The sequence below is a fragment of the Leuresthes tenuis genome, unplaced genomic scaffold (assembly GCF_036924035.1).
Source record: "Leuresthes tenuis unplaced genomic scaffold, fLeuTen1.0.hap1 SCAF_2, whole genome shotgun sequence".
In the NCBI taxonomy this organism is placed as follows: domain Eukaryota; kingdom Metazoa; phylum Chordata; class Actinopteri; order Atheriniformes; family Atherinopsidae; genus Leuresthes; species Leuresthes tenuis.
In genome coordinates, this window is record NW_027325356.1 from 26,207,109 (window position 1) to 26,221,874 (window position 14,766).

Below are 14,766 nucleotides of genomic sequence, written 5' to 3' on the forward strand. Positions count from 1 at the left end.
TACCCCAAAAACAATAATTTGTGATGGTAAAACAATACATTCTGGTGTAAGTAGTTGTTAGCACACATCATTATTTGACCCTTGGAATCACGGCTGCTGATGTTACTGAGCGTGCTCAGCAGAAAGGTCGAATGATTAGAAACCCAGCTGTTAAATATATGTCCTCCGCATAAACCGGGGATCTATAACTATGATTAACTCTCTGGTATGTTCTCGTGCCTGACAGGTTCTCTGTTGAGCAATGATTAACAGCTTGTGACTCTACAAACTGCTGCTAGCACATTCAACACAGTGTTTACATTAGCCAGACCCTTATTGAAGCCATTACTGCTGTTGCTAAGCTAACACTTGTCTTCAGAAGCAGGGCAGCCGGCAGCAATGTGGGTCAACAATTTACAATAATAACAAAGCTTGGCAACCATGCTCTAAACTTTACCTCCAAAGTTTCTGTTGAGGCCAATGTATTTTAGAGTAACTCAGAATAGTATGCCCACAGGAAAACATGTGAATCAACTTGAAAAATGTGGGAAGTGTCAAGGCCAAATCTCTCAGTGTAGGCTACGCTATAAACCTTAAACTAAGCCGATTTCATTAATGTGACATTAGCATTTGTAATGAGAAAAAAAAGGGGGGGATGGGGAGGGGGGCAGGGGCCCTTGGGATATCTTTATACTGTTTTAAAAACCCCACATACACATGCATGTGTATGCCCACGCACACATAAACGCTGTCACAGCAGCAAACATAAACACACAAACGCATAAGCTGGGATATCAGAGACTAATTTACATCCATATTACACAAAATTCTAATTTCAACCAAAGTGCACAGAGGAGGAAATCTTGTATTTGAAGAGGTTTTACGGTGAAGTATCACAGCCAAGTTACTTTGAAGTCACTGTTCAACCTTTACTGAGCAAACAGCTCCAGAGAAATAATGCCTGCCATTCACTCCACTCTGTCCTGCTCCACACAGAGATGTGGCAAAAATGGTCTCAAAATAAAAAAAAAAAAACTCCCCCAATCCTGCTCATGTTCATCTGGGGTGCACCCCAACCCTGAGCTCATGCCATGCTGGACAACACTCCTGGATTCCTCTTCAACAAAACAACATTACACATTAAGCTGTATTGTTCAGTCAGGCTCTACAGAGGTCATGGCAAGCTTCAACATGTCGATCTATTGAGTGAATGACTGTGAAGTTTTCATAAAGTCAATACTGAGCTGCACATTACTTTTTTGTGTGAGGACATACAAAATGATCTTTTCTTTTAAATAATAGAGATCAAGGTCTTTTTAGCCTGAGAAACATAATGAGTCATCTATATACACTGCAGGTGTTATTGATGGATAAAAAGTTTTCCAATTACAATGCAGATGAGACATCTGGGAAACAGTTTTGGGGATATGAATGTAAATATATATGTGTAACTTGAAAGGTAAGTGCTGGGATATGTGTGTTTGCTCAGAAGACAAGAAATATAAACACGATTTCCCAATGAAACACACTCAGTAGAGGTGGATAAAAACATGATAGCACTAACACAGGAGTATTACAATAGGACGAGCTACGATGACAAAACCCACAGTATAACAACCAGAAAAGCTCATCAACCACATGACGTGTGTGATGAGATCACATGAATAACAAGGTTTCGATCATGACAATAATAATTAAAACAAGGACGAACAAAAAGTAGTAACAATATCCTTCTTTTCATGAATTATTTCATCATTTGATCATCATTTCATAACAAACAACTAGCTAAGCTTTTGGTTTATTCCCAAAAGGGTTCTCAGACCCATCATTTTCTTGCAATAAGCACTGAGACACTAACTGACTGCAGGGACATGAAGCCTTGTAATAATGTTTGCTGCCCCAAATAACCAAAGTGGTGTATAAACACAGGATGAACGTAGCTTTGTCTGGATTTGCAAAACTACTAAACTGACACATTTCTTGTGTAAGCGGGTAATTTGGGACAAATATCCCGAGTCGTAACTGAGCACTACTTGCTTGTTATGAATGAGGACATCAGTCCTGTGCAAATGGGCAATATTTTCTCAATAAGCCTGAAATTGCCTCAATAAAATCTGTTTCTGAAAGACGCAAATTCTGTTCATAAGACAGGAAACTGTAGGAATAATTATTCATGTACGCTGCCTTATGATCAGTATAGAGGGCAAAGCCACTGTTGACTTAAAGCAAAATTCAACAGGCGACATTCAACATCACGGGTAACAAAGCAGAGGGATTAAGCATTTTGATTCATTCGCTGGTTAAGATATTTGTTTCCGTGCCAGAAATATGTTGGTATTTTCTAACTTCCATGCATTAAGATGAAATGTGACTTTTGTTGTGTATTAATGTGGAATCTCGTTTCTAGGTCACTTTGATTTATGCTCCTTACAGAGAGTCATTTACATATTTTTGTTTTTTTTTCCAGATGAGAGGATATTTCTTCAAACATTTCCAGTGTGAGGTCATCTTTACAAGCATGTGACTTCCAGATTGACTACAGCACCTGTTGCATTGAAACTCCTCCAGTACACAGAAAACACACAGAGGTGGACATCTACATGTTTTGGAGCAGTGGAATTTCACACTTTGAAACTAAATCCATGTTTGCATCTGTTTCAGTGGTGCCTCCACCTGTCAATAATTCCAGCTAAATTTAACAAACTGGCAAGAACCCTGTGGTCAAAGGAAATGTTTGTCCCCACAAGCTAATAGTTAGATAGACAGCATTTCTGCACAGCCTTACTGAAATGAAAGAAAACATAACTTTTAGCATCTGATCCCCCACTGAAAAAGAGTCTGTAATGTGTTCAATCATTATATTGAAAATTTCCACACCATAGATTTATTTTTAATACTAAAAATGAATGAAACAAATTAAGCTCTTGCAGTCATGACCCTCATATGTACAAATATTTGAAACAAAAACCCAAAAGCATCCATGCCTTTTCCTAATCAAATTAAACTTAAATGTATCTTTATAAGATTGACTGTCACATCTAACAGCATAAGTGCTACAAAAATAGAAGGCCATGTTTCTGTTGTGGCACTGCAGTCATCACAAGTTTGCCTCTGGGCTTTGGGTTGTTGTTTCTGTGCCGCTGCCTTCTTTTCCAGCATTAAGACAACAAAATCAGGGCGGTATAGATGCAGCAGCACATACAGAACTTATATATCTTCTCATAGTCGAGGAAGAGTGAAAACGTTTTCTTTCATGAAATGGGATAAAACATGACACTTTAGCCCTTGCATTTAGAAAAAAGGGATAACAAATGAGCATCTTAATGGGAAAAAGCTTCCCTCTACCATTTTTCCGGTATCACCTTTCTGTTGCTCTGTCCAGAACACTTTTTCTCCCCCCTGGGGGCAAATGTATGAGGCCCTTTTAAAGGGCCCAGCTGTGCCTTTAAAGGAGTTTGTCACACCAGCGACGGGGAGCTTTGAAAAGCTGTGCAAAATATCCACAAAATGGAGCTACTTTTTTTTCTGTGACATGGTTCTATTTCCTGTGTCACCACACTCTCCTTTTATCATTTCATATAAAAAGTCAAAATATTTGAGTCTCTATTGTTGACTGTGTGAAACCCAGCCTTGACATTACTCCACTGCAATCACACCCTCACAGGTGGATACACACACATACACACAACCATTAAATACACACACACACACCAACACCAAAAGTAACCTGTGGTAAAGTGAACATCAGCGCTGTGTCACACTATCTTTTCATGTAAAACTAAACCTACAGGCCCATCCTCTGGATCCTAACGCTTCCTAATACTTTAACCAATCACAAAGCTAGAATTCAGCCCCCCTTTTTTCGCTACCTGATATTATTTCAGGAGTAAAGAATAATAGCTTTGGCTCTACATGAATGTCTGCTTGTGTTTTGTGTGTATCTTAGCCCATGTCATGACTAGTGGATTCCTTGTGTGGTGAGGCTGAAACCCGAAGCTGCCTAGGCCTGTTGTTGATAGCTGTGCCTCACCCACTCACTGCCCCAGAGGGAGTCAGGACCAAGACCACTGCTCAGGGTCTGTCTGTTCACACACATGAAACACGGGCTTGGATTACACAGGGCTCAAAAATGACTCATCCCAAGGAGTGGGTGGAGGAGAAGGGCCCTCTGTGTTGTTTTGCACAATTGCGTGCACACACACACACACACACACACAGAAAAGCCCAGCCCGCGATGATAGCAACATCACAGGCTCAGAGAGAGGACCTTGTGGTTCCACACACCTGCCAAAGACAGACGTTAAGAATAAATCAGAGAGAAGCTCACACTGAAAAGAAACTGCACACTGCCGTTAACTCCACTAACTCACAACACAGCAAACTAACCGGAGAGCAAACAGCTGCACATGACAACGCACACAGATGATGAAAGTAACAATAGCATGCAAGCACCTGACGGGCTTATAGAGAGCGCCTACATACGGGTGGAACAGGGAGTGTAATGCAGATTCTGTGTCATTCGCACTTTTTTTTTTATCTCCTGTGTAACCAGTTCCCATCCACTGGAGCTGAGAGTGTTCAAGTGAAATTGTTCTGGAAGAAGCCAAAATCCTCTAACGGCAGACAAACAAGTCACAACAAGGCTGAAAGCAGTGTGGGTGGTTTGAAGAGGAAGTTCTTTTTTCCGCTGCTGACTAGGTGAAATTCATGATTTCTTCATTTAAATATAGCACCACTGGGTTATGAAGAATCAATGTACTCTTAAAGCCTGCCCTTTAACTAGATGTGTTGCACAGTATTACATTTAGAAACCCACTTTCAGGAACCGTGACAGCTAAGAGCGTACTTTAAACACCAACTCAACACCATCCTACATCCTGTCAGTCAGAGTGGCACACTTCCTGGTTCCAGAAACATTTCTCATAGAAAAGAATATTAACACAAGAACATAGCTTTTGTCTTTGCTGGCAGCCATGTCTGTGTGCATCGTATGTCACTTGTGTCTTTCCTGTTAAAAGCTGTTGTCATCCAGCAGGCTGGGAAAGGCAAAATGGTCTGTGGTGTGAGTATATATGGGAGTTGTGTGTGTCACAGGCAGACACCCTTCACGCTTTGTAGCCCAAAAACAGGGTAAAACAGTGAGTTAACCAGCAGCACACTGACATTATCTCTCCCTTGCTGTCCTGGAATGCCAGCATGCTGTGAAACTTCAAATATGCGGCATCCTGTCACACCACATAATGCTTCTGTGTGTATATGCAAGCTTGTGTGTGTGTGTGTGCGTGTGTGTGTGCACTCAGGAAAGAAGTGGAGAGTGTGGGCAATTTGCCGTTTCTTTCTGCATTAAAGGTACAAGGCCAAATGTGAATGTCTGTGTCTAAATACTTGATCTTAAAATACTACAGCGCATGACATACTATGAAATGATGTTTGCAAATTAGTTCAAATCAAAAGCAGACAACAAATGGGACTGAAATCTGCAACAACAGCAGGACAAAGTGTTTGCTAAAAGTGTAAGTGGATCTATGTTTTTAATCTGCAATCTAAGAAAGTTTGCATATGTCCATGTTTACAATCATTAGACAAAATAAAGCCCAGCTCTGGCCTTTCTGATGCCAAAGACTCTAACATCCATGACTCAAGAGGTCAGGCTGCCCATCCAGGCCGAACATTAGGGGTTAAGGGAGTGAAGCCATGTGTGAAATGTGAGAAGACAAGCCAACATGGTTTCTCAGGCAACAAATAGGAAGGCGACAAACATATCTCTGTGACTGAGAGGAGCGTGAGGTATGTTTGGAAGAATAGAACCGTCAGTGCAACTGTGCCTCATGTTAGAGCAAGATGGAAAAAGAATTAGAGCGGCATTTCAAACTGGCTGACTTTAGACATGTTAATCAGTAATAGTTTGTTGTACTTCAGACGGCAGAAGAGGGAGCACATGGGTGTGTGTGTATATGTGTGTGTCTCCGTGTGTGATTCTGGCAAGTCCAACACCACTTGGATTTGAGCTGGTCGAAGCAACAGAAAGCTCCCGACCAAGAGATAATCCATCTGGACTGTTTCCTTACAAAACATATGGAAAAATGCTGAAGCTTTTTTTCCTTTTCCGCCCACAATGGCTATTAATATCTTGTACAGAACATTTGCTCATGCCCCACTAAGGCCTGGAATTCCAGCTGAAACACAGGCATCTTGGAGGATTACAACGGGGCGCTCAGGCATTTTCATACACTCACCCTATGTATTCTCTGTGTGCACGGATGAGTCCTGGGAAGGACTCAACTCATGATGTGCACGCACAGATTCAGCTAAACTCAAGTGATGTCATCTAAAATCCTCTCACACAAATTACTCATTCTGCCTAAGTAATCTAAACAAAGATAGCCTCCCGTTCCCGCTTTTAAAATAATTCTCTCCACAATAAACAAGGAGCTCTAAATAATCACAACTACCTGACAGCAATTGTCCACAGCAGTGCCAAACCTCTGTTAAAATGACAGCTCTGTAAATTGTTTTAATTATAGCCGACACAGATAACAGCCTGTGGAAACATCAACCTTTTCTTCAAGTCCCCTGCAAGAAAGAATCAGACATACAGTATTCCCTGAAATTTGCAGTTGTTGTGTGTGTGTGTGTGTGAGAGTTTATAAGAGAGTGAGTGTGAGCGCGTGTGTGAATACAATATTCATTTTGCTGCAGGAGGACAATCTATGCATAACAATGAGAGGCGCTAATGAAATCAGCCATCAACCTGCGATACATACATATTAAAGCAGGACCTCAGAGTGTCATTCGCTTAGTGCATCATTTGTTCCCACTCGTTTTTTTCTCTCTGCCACCTGACCTTTAGAGTATGTACCCCCCTCTCACTTCTCCATGCTAAAAATAGGAGGCATACCTGCAGTAACGTGGCATTATGCATACATGTGTGTGCGTATGCAGCACTGTATGGACATGACATTGCATATCAGAAATACGCCCGGCACTGATTTGTGCACTAAGAGATGGAAAAACATTTTGGGCTTTATGTATGGGTAACTGATGCTTGATTGCTCAAACTTTAGAGATCTAACAATCGCCTTTTAACAGATGATGTCAGCATTACAAATGTTAACTGCTGTCAGAGCGTACCTTCAGTACCTTCAGTATAATGTCACATCATCTCAACTGCCAGGGAATCATGCTCCTCCCTTCTCTCTAAGAACACTTCACAGCTTTGGTCTTTCTTTCTCTCCCTCTCTCCTCTCTAACCCCCACCCCCACGCTGGCAGGGAAATGGATCCCTCCACCTGACAGTGGCCATTTTGAGCCTTCTCCCCTTGCCTCTCTACTCCTGCTTCCTGGTAAACAATGGGAGAGGGATAATTGATCAAACAGCCAGGGAACCCTCCGAGCAGGGGAAGGTCACCGCCCGCTGGCCCAACTCACTGAGGAGGGGGGGTGGGGGTATGTGTGTCAATATGTGTATGTGAATATGCTCAAGTTTTTATGTACGTGTGCACAATCCATGAAGACAAAAAAAGTGGTGTCTGTATATATACGTGTGTGTATATGTGTGAGAGTGTGTGTGTTTGGGGTGGGGGGTGGTCTCGCTGACGCTCTTGAGCTGCCATTTTTCTTCCCTGACAAAGACTCCATCTGCCACAGAGCCATTTGCTGCCTCCCGAGTCGGCAGAGCGTTCTGCACGCCGCGTTCACCTTGATGTCACCTCTACACAGCTCACGCCTTGCTGACGCTACGCACACACACACCCACACACACATGTACTTAAACGTACAACAGCACACATTACTTCTCCCCTTTTATACACACAGATGTATATGCTCATTCTCTCCAACTCACAAACAAACACACACACTCCGTTTCTGTCACACATACTGCCTTTGCACTTTCACACACATATGCACACATACTGAGTGTGTCTAGGCAGCGGCCCTCCCTTCCCTCTGCATGGCTGATATCACTGTGCAACCATCAGCGCTGTGCATTGTGGGAGTGTCTGTTGGGGCAGAGAGACGCGACAGGGGCTGAGGGATTCACACGCCTCTGAAAGACAGCCAGAGGGAGAGAGAAGCAGGAGCGGGGGGGGGGTTGGGGGGAGGCAGAGAAAGAGGGAGAGATACGGAGGGGGCCGGTAACTGGAAATGAGAGATGGCATTTTAAAGAGGAAGCTGAATTTCACCTGCAATTACCGTAGCTCCGGGGCACATGGCTCGGTTAAGAGACATTTCATTCCAAAGCCACCGTGTATAGCTGCCGCACTGAGCCCTGAGAGGCGCATAAAGAAGGAGGGAGAGGGAAAATAGAGTGGTGGAAAACTCTCCTCTGCCCAAGATGGCCCTCAGCAGATGCAGTGATGAAAGAGAGGAGGCAGGCAGGGATGTAACTGGTAAATGAAACTAAGCAAAAAAAAGTAGAGAGGAAATGAAAGAAGAAACAAGAGGAAAGGAAAGGAAAGGAAAGGAAAGGAAAGGAAAGGAAAGGAAAGGAAAGGAAAGGAAAGGAAAGGAAAGGAAAGGAAAGGAAAGGAAAGGAAAGGAAAGGAAAGGAAAGGAAAGGAAAGGAAAGGAAAGGAAAGGAAAGGAAAGGAAAGGAAAGGAAAGGAAAGGAAAGGAAAGGAAAGGAAAGGAAAGGAAAGACAAGGCAAGGAAAATAAAGACAAGGCAAGGAAACAAAACGAAACAAGGACGGATAAAGAAACAGAGGATAGAAAAAGAGTATCTCATTCAGCAGGCCCCAACCCAGCCATCTGCACGCCAGACCAGACAGCTGAACTGGGCCTCAGAGAGCACACACACACACACACACACACAAACACACATGTACACAAACTGAACAAAGAGCAAATCAGATCCAATAAACACAGATACTCACACTCTCACAGTAAAGTTCAGGGAAAGCTGGATGTGTTTAATGATTAATATCATTCTTAGTATTCGTTCTCTTTCAATGAAACCTCTCCCTGTCTCTTCCTCTCTCTTTGAATCAAACCGTAATGGTTTCCCTGAGGCTCAGTGTCCTGGCTAGTTTCACCAGACACACTGCTGTGTTTCATAGGAGTGTGACTGCACAGAAACCATAATGAGCTCTTACAAGGAGTTGGGGGCCTCCTGGCACTGCTAATAGCTCCTCTGGACTGCAGCTGTATCCAGGTTACAACCTGGCCTGGCAGACAGGCCCTGGGACACACAGGCCCAGTAGGGACAAACTACTCCCACGCACAGGTACGCTTTAAAGGCAGAAACCACATCCATAGCAGTTGACGTTTTGAGCGGTGTTAGGGGGCAATAAGCTGTAGATGATGTCAAGAGACAGGGCCCATAGCAGAGAAAGAGGCCAAGGAATAAAGACAGTTGAAGAAGTGTGGTTTGGTCATAAATGCTGAAGATAGACCCAATAAACCTCGAGGCTTTCATAGGGCAACAGCTGGTGTTGGGTGTGAAAGTGCGAGTGAGAGAAAAAGGATGTGTGTGGTCTGCGTAATAATCTCCATAAAAGAGTAACACTTATATGTATGCAAAAGTTTGCTAATGATAACTCATGACCTTCGGTCATATTATGGCGTTATCATTTCGGAAAGTTGAAAAAAAAAAATCAGAAATCAAATAAGAAAACATTACAGCAACGTCTGTACAGACAAAAAAAAGATAAATTTTTTAAATAATGGGTACACACGTGTTTTAACCTTTCAACCCAACAAACTATCTGAGAGATACAAAAGTCAGCAACAATAACATGCCGATGTACAGGCAAATGTTCTAAAATGACACTCAACAAGACTTCAATACCCTTTTGAATTTGAGAAGCGCCTCAGAAAAAAACAATTACTGTCCTTAGGGTGCGTCTGATGCGATTGGTAGCTTGGTAAGTAAGTGCAAGTGTTGGCAAAGGCTGGATCATCCCTTGTTTTCAAACCTGACAGCGAAACAGACATTAGGGCCGAGTCCAAGGAGCTCAAATTGCAATCGCCTCTGTATGTGGCTAAAAGGTTTGCGATGCATGGGGTTTAAAGGTCTACTTCTAATGTTTCATAAATTACTGGTATACAATTATGTTGCATTACGACACTCAAAACTCAGCATTGTATGTCCAACATCTTGCCTCTGCTACAACAAACATTAAAAGAGGCACACACACACACACACACCACTCCTGTTGTTGCCCTCTGTGGGAAAGCTCACAGCTTGGGTTCTTTAGCTGCTGTTTTGTCTGGCCTCCATTCAAAATGGCCCCCTCATGACCACGCACATTATGGTCTGGGCAGGCAGCCCCTGAGTGGACTGAGGCTCCCTGGGTGTGAGCAGTGATTCATGGTACAAGGGTCTGTAAAAGAGCAGCCTCGCCCCACGCTGCAGCCCTTCATGGGGACAAGGAGAGCAGAGGCTGTTTGGCAGTGGGGGTGAATCAAAAGTCTGGACTGAACCCCGTGGAGACGGTGAGGGCCAAGGGAGCCAGAACGGGAACAGCCAGCATTTTCTTGTGTCTGTGTGTGTGTGTGTGTGTGTGTGTGTGTGTGTGTGGAAGTGAAGTGAGTTTGAGTCAGAGTGAAAGCGACAAAAAAAGACACGGATGGCTAAGCCTAAACTAATGCTGGAGTGTGTGTGTCTGCTGAATCTACGCTGCTCCCTATCCCGGGGACATCTCGCAGTAGCTTTTTAACAATCTTAGCTCCGAGGCAAGTACAAAGTACTAAATGTTTAGGCGTTATCGCTAACACTTCCCCAATCTAACAGAGCACCAGTTTAAAGGGCACTGGGAAAAAGACACTGTGAGAAACAAAGAAGGCTCATGAATAAAAGCTGAAAAATGATAGTAGTTGCTGGGATTGATGAAACACTATTCAGGTTTTGTGACAGGCAGTGAGACACAAATTCTTTACCCTCAGGCTAGAAGGTGTAATTTCCCCTTCCACTGTCACAAGAACCGTGTAAAAAATTATCTATAGCTCAATGATTGACTGCTTCCAAGTAATTCCAAGTAGCAATCAATCTATCTATCTATCTATCTATCTATCTATCTATCTATCTATCTATCTATCTATCTATCTATCTATCTAGATTGAGACACTCAGAATAGAAACATAGGCATGCTGCTCTGTTGCAACACACGGTAGGATGCGGATGGATATGCTGGCCCCACAGGACACACACACACACACACACACACACACACATAAAGAACGGACTGCTGTGGGGCTGACGCAAGACTATCTCTGTCTCACGTGTCTCTCCCCTACGGCCGCCCGCTGCTCCTGACCTTCGAGATGTTTTTCTCTCTCCTTCTCCCTCTCCCTTTATTCCTTTCTATTTCACACTCACACCCTCACACGCACACATCCACTCCTCCCTTTTCTGCACACCTCCCAGCCACTCAGTATTTTGTCATTAAAAAGCATTGCATTTCCAGCTTGGATCAAGCAGATGAGGCAGTGTAAGCATTGCTGCTCTTTCACACAGCACCTTAGCTTAAGTGCAGGTGTATTACAGCACTCTTCCTTGTATGCATGTAACCAAACAGGCATGCCAACATGATACATGCATACGCCAGAGAATCATCCCGTTTGTGGATGCCTGTTTCATATGGGTACCGTGTCGCTCAGGTATGTAATGCCTGGCTGATGCTCTTCAGACATGCTCTGTAAAATATAATGTCTCTGAGCAAAGAGAACACCATTCGTATTCAAACACATTTAACAGAGTTTCCTGTATACCGATGGATCATGCCTTCAGGTTGCACTGGCATAACTACTTACATAGAGTTCAATAGGTTCACAACACACATATGAGAATGTATTATATCTTGGTGCCATTAGACAAATTTCTCTGTCTTTTTTCACTTTCTCTCACTCTCAACTTTTGCATATTCCTTTGGGTGTTTGCGTTGAGCAGCTCTTTCGTTTTTCCTTCTCTTGCCTTCCAAGCAACAAATGTCAGCTAATTACACCATAGCTGTTTGGATGAGCTCCATCTATCCCTGTGCTCTGCCGTGCTTGTTCTCTACGGGGCTGCAGGAAGAGTCAGGCAGCCAAGGCAGCAGTTAGGAACAGCCAGCTGTGGAGGTTGAGCTACAAGGCTACATCACCTCGAAATTGATTCCCCAAGAGAGAACTCATCAATACTTATCACAAATGATACAACTAGCCTGCACCAACCTGCAGAGGATATATTGTATCATTCACACTGAGAGATGAAGCAGTGATGCTTAGACCTGATAGAATCAGGTCCAGTAACACAAGTTTGAAAAAAAAACAGAAACACGGGTGAAACAAGTATTTCCCCGAGCTCTGCATTCAGTGAAAACCTTCTTATAAAGGATACCATTTGATCTGATGACACACTCACAGGGCCTTCAAGTGAGGCAAGAGAGAAAGTGCAAGTCATTGTCTGCGTGTGGAACAATAAAACTGCCACCTTGCTGTGTGTGAAGTGAAGCCTTGAGGATGCAGCCGCACCCCTGAGTACAGCCTGCTCTCACAAATGGTGAGAAAACAGAGGGGAAAAGCAAGGTTTGGAAAAAGGAGCAAATTAAAGCAGCGCATGGCAACACACATAAAGGACTAGACTCAAACTACTGTCAGGCACTGTAAACAACCATTTACATTCAGTGTTGTGTCTGAACAGACAGCAAACTCAAAGGATGTTTATTAGGCGTTTGTGTTTCATACAAATATTCTGATTAGAATGGGAGAAATCTAATTAATTGCTTGATTCACTGAATGAACCCCCGAATTTGTAATGTAATCATAACAACTGCTTTTCAAGGGGCTCTTGTTAAATTTAATTGGGGAAGCGAAAAAAACATCCTCTTTCACTGAATGAATGAAAATCAAATTAGGCCTGAAACTGGAGTCTTAAGTTTGTTCTGGCGTGCCATACAAACAGTAAAAGCAGAAGTGTGTGACAATATGTATTTCAAAAAGTTCCACATCGACTCTTTTGTAACACACAGACATGCATACAGTGAGAGGCACAGAGAGAAAGAGAGCGTACTCACTGTAAGAAATGTCTTCAGCTCTTTGACATAACTGCTGTAACACCTGGAGAAAAAGCAGAAACAATTGATCACTCGAGGTTAAATGTTTAATTCGAGTCACAGGAATAAAGTTTCTCCAGCATATGAGAGCAGACTGCTTGGATTAGGTGCAGTATTGTGATAATGCTGGCTTTGAAAAGGGGTAAAGCCCTTAAAACTACCTGTATCAGACTTGCAGTTACACATCTTTGTATTTGCGGTTTTTAGACACATCAAACCAAAAATATGGTGACGTCTGAAACACAGCTGCGGCTACACACACCAACACGCAAAGAAAGACACTCACACCGCCTCTTTCTCCCTGAGCTCTTTCCTGCAAAACCTGTTTGTTAGAAATGGATCTAGACATTAGAGCTTTGAGTGCAAGGATATTTTCCCTAAACACATGACAGTTCTTGCAGAGAACCAAGCCTTAGCAGCGTTCTCACGCCCATCTCTCATGCATTGTCTCCAAGGCCCTCCTGTGCACTTACAGCCTGAGCCTAATCTAAGCAGCTCACCATAACAGACACCACCCTGCTTTGTATATTCAGCAAGCAAACACAGATATTACAACGTTTGATAATGCTATTACAGCTCATTCTTGTTAGTGAACAAATGTCTGACGAACAGGTTTCAGCTAGATTGTAGGTTATGATTTGAGTCACAGTGGTTAGTTAGTATCAAAACACAACTGCAAACAGCAAATCGCCTCATTCAAATGCACACAGAGACAGTGAAGCCGACATTTCCAGGAGCAGCGTTATAGCGTGTGTGGGTAGCTATCTAACAAGGTTCTGTTGTCAGTAAACACATCCATCTGGTCACCAGCAACAAAATCTATCCTGGTGAATGCTGCATTAGCATTAAGTTAGATCACACAATTACAATCATTTTAAAGAGTGAATGCTTTTCTGTAGTGTTTCAGTAATTTTCTAAATGCCACGGGTTAAAATGACTGCCTTGGTTAAAGAAATGGATGTTTTACAGTCAGTGAGTCTAAGTGATTCTGTCCTTCCAGATGCCCTCAAGCCATGTCAACGTCTGTGGCACATAATCTAACACATAGCTGTCATCACAGCTCAATTCATCACCAAACAGGAATCACCTCGACTGGCTGTGTTGATAATAACTAAACTGATCGAACTGTAATGGTTCTCTACATTATCTACACTGACAGACAAACACACATGGACAGGCTGCAGGCACACACAAACACTTTGATAACTCATCGCAGTGATAATGATAACAGAGAGCCAGGTAGGCTGAATTCATCTTCAGCTTTTTCATAAAGGCCTATTAGTGGATGATTAAAGGATTTCTGCTCATAGGACTTCAGCACAGAAAATGATTTGCCAGCCACGAGGCAGGTGAATTACAATGGATAAGAAAGCCAGTGCTGTCTGCCATCATTTGCCTGACTGAAAATCAGGCTGTTAGTCTATTAACCTCATTTTACTAGAAGATCTTACCAGTTTGAGATCAATAGCAGCTGGATAAAATATATCCAAACACACACTTCTTTATTCTCCTCTAACTCAACAGAAATGTTCTCATAAATCAAGTTAATATTTAAATACAATCCACTTTATTATCACTTTTTCACACTTGTTTTATTTCTATCATTTTTTTAACTGACACTCGAAACAGTGCAAATATCTCATTTACAGTCAAGACAGAGTAAAACTGAATCAATTAACTGACATATAAAATATTTTTTTAAAAACTTTTAAAACCAATAATAATACAGTAGGAACACTGTGGAATATGAACAA

At 42.6% G+C, this 14,766-nt stretch overlaps 1 protein-coding gene across 11 annotated transcripts in view; it reads right to left on the reverse strand.

Moving 5' to 3' along the window:
- Positions 1–14,766, reverse strand: part of baz2ba (bromodomain adjacent to zinc finger domain, 2Ba) — a 64,378-nt gene that overhangs the window by 39,091 nt on the left and 10,521 nt on the right. For all 11 annotated transcript variants that reach the window (XM_072380820.1, XM_072380819.1, XM_072380814.1 and 8 more), the window contains exon 2: positions 12,974–13,016. The gene's annotated coding sequence lies outside the window, so the exon portion shown is untranslated. The remainder of the gene's footprint in view (positions 1–12,973; positions 13,017–14,766) is intronic.